Source organism: Otolemur garnettii, unplaced genomic scaffold (genome assembly GCF_000181295.1).
Source record: "Otolemur garnettii isolate 467f Iridium unplaced genomic scaffold, OtoGar3 scaffold00157, whole genome shotgun sequence".
NCBI lineage: Eukaryota > Metazoa > Chordata > Mammalia > Primates > Galagidae > Otolemur > Otolemur garnettii.
Genome location: NW_003852552.1, coordinates 2,045,343 through 2,048,183, shown reverse-complemented (window position 1 = coordinate 2,048,183; position 2,841 = coordinate 2,045,343). Strand labels below are relative to the sequence as shown.

The following is a 2,841-nucleotide window of genomic DNA, read 5'->3' as shown; positions in this document are numbered from 1 at the left end:
AAAAAAAAAAAAAAAAAAAAAGGTTAGTTCTTGGGTTGCCTGTAAGTTTTCAGACGAAGGGATCTATAGCTCAGTTTTTTAATACTGTAACTAATATAATGATTACACACTGCATATGAGGCTTCCAGGGCTAAGTATAGTTGTTGTTTTATTTATAGCTCTTATCTCATTTCAGTTGTTCAAATGCATAAAGAATCCATTGGAAGAAGCACAGAGTAGAAGCAATTTGAGGCCTAGCAGAATAAATACTAATACAACTATTGCTTTGCCTAAAATCATAAAGTCAAAAAATTAAAACTACCAGGTAATTCATTACAGTAGTATTTGCGAAACACAGTGACATAAATGATATTTTCTTGGAGTGTGTATTTATTTATTATTTTGACAGAATTTGTGTCACTACCTTGAGGAAAAAAAATCCCTTATCCAAATTAAAACTAAGTAAAAAAACCAGGAAACACTATGGGACAAAAACTTTTAACAGAGTTGTTGCTACTCAGCATAGAATCTGAAGCCCATTGGGGAAAGTGAAATTTACAAAGTATAATAATTTTTTGTTAATCCTAAGTTCTTTCAAAAACCCTTTTAAAATTTTCAGGAAACTCTAAAATCAGTTTTGCCTACCATGTAATAATATTTTGCTTAAGGTTTTAAGTATTTGTTGTAATACTTAGTTATTTTAAAAGTTCTTCCTATGCCAGTCCAAGTAAGTTGTTTTTATTTTCTGTGTGGAAAGAGTTGTCTCCTTTCACTTTGGAAATTGTTTTTTTGAGTCGTACCTTTGGGTACATGTATTCCCAGAGCCAAATAACTGCTGTACAAATGAACTTGTAGACAGAGCTCCTTCCTGAATTGGGGATTGTTTGCAAATTCATGAATATCAGTTAACAGAATTAGTAGTGAAATTAACTTAAATCATTGCCTGACATTTATGTATTTTTTCCTATAAAAGGTATGCTATAATAATACCTTATGTGCAACTCAGGTGTAATTTTCAGTTTTAGGTGATTTATACTCTTGAATTTTTAAAGGAGTGAGTCATTTTGTTTTGTCACATTAATTTTGCTGCTACATCAGAAAACTAAATGATGAGGTTATTTGTAAAAACTACTTGAAGTAGATACATGACAAGCCACTGTGAGGTGAAGTATCTCCAGAGGGATAATCATAGCCATTTGGAGGTTATTTGTGTGCTATGAAGATAGTAACCATAATAACAGATTATTAAATTACTCTATGTAATAAAAACAACAATCATATGTCTGGGTACATTGCTTCAATAACAAGCGTAATTTTAAACAAAATTATATATACTAACTGCCTTCACTATTCCTATTGCTACCATCCTAGTCTAAGCTCTTATCATTTCACAACTGGATCGATCTCTGTCTCTTTGTCTGTCTCTCCTCAGCCCCAGTTCCATCAATCATCATTAAGTTTGGGTGCTTTCTGTGTGCTGGAATCAGTGCAAAAACCTGAGAACACAGTAGGGACCAAGAGAGGTTTAGTCCTTACTACACTGAGTTTATAGTATAACAGGTGAAGGAGCTAAGGTAATTTTACTCCCCAATATGACCACTTAGTATAAAGAATACTTTGAATTAAAGATCATTGGAGATCAGAAAGCATTTGGCAGGGGGCTTCTGTCTATCTACATAAAACCTGGCTGAACTGATCGAACTATGAAAGAGGGGCAACTAATTTCCATTCCTCCCCGTAAATGCTAGTAGACCTGGTCCAAGTCATTTAAAACACAATACCTGTCTCTCAGGTTTATAAATCAATCCGTCTCCCTCATCATTTTGTCCTCTGTAACAATCACTTGTTGCACCTATACGCCACAATTCCCCCCTCCCTTCTAAAATATATCTGTAAAGTTATCTGACCATCATTAAGACGCTGAGCAATCACTCTTGTGGGGCACATGGTATTTGAAAACAAACATTTATTAATCTGCCTTAACTGTGAATTGCTCTCTCAGCAAACGCCTGGAGAAAAAGGGCAACTTTCCCGTGGTCCCAACAAAGGGTACACTGATATTGATAGGTAATTGGAATTTGATAATTGGAATGTGTTGCAGAAGGTGAAGTTCAGAAACCATGGGAGACTATCACAGACCAACTGTAAACTTAGCTGAGAGCAGAAAAGATGAGTAGGAAGTATCCAGATGAAGAAGAAAGGAGGGCCAGGTGGGTAAGGTAAGCATTCTAAGCAGAGCAAAGAACACATGGAAGGGCCAAGATTGAAAAATAACTTAAGCTCTAGCAAGTATTGGTAGACTGATGAATACTCGTGCATATATAGTTCAGAGTGTGGAAAGAGGTTTCAGAGATTGGGTTCTAGTCAGACCTAAATGCCAGTCCCAATTTGTGATTTATTATCTTCATGACTTCAGGCAAATGACTTAATGATTGTAAACCTTGATTTTTTTTGGCACCAGGAAGGCTTTTTATTGTAGTTGAAATGTGTGTTTTTTAGATTTTTGTTTATTTTTAAAATTCAGATTAATATAATGGTACAAATGATTAGGTTATGTTTTTCGTGTGTCTAAGGTAAAATTCAAGTGTAAATGTTGATTTCTTTCTTTCTTTTTTGAGACAGTCTCACTATGTCACCCTCAGTAGAGTGCAGTCGTGTCACGGCTCACAGCAACCTCAAACTCTTGGGCTTAAGCGAATCTCTTGCCTCAGCCTCCCAAGTAGCTAGGACTACAGGCACCCATCACAACACCTGGCTCTTTTCTTGTTGCAGTTGTCATTGTTGTTTAGCTGGCCTGGGCTGGGTTCGAACCTGCCAGCCTCGGTGTATGTGGCTGGCGCCATAACCACTGTGCTATGGGCG

General features: G+C 36.2%; 1 protein-coding gene across 2 annotated transcripts in view; it reads left to right on the top strand.

Moving 5' to 3' along the window:
- The window catches only part of DIAPH2 (diaphanous related formin 2), a 909,107-nt gene that overhangs the window by 45,010 nt on the left and 861,256 nt on the right, over positions 1-2,841 (top strand). The gene's annotated exons all lie outside the window — the stretch shown is intronic.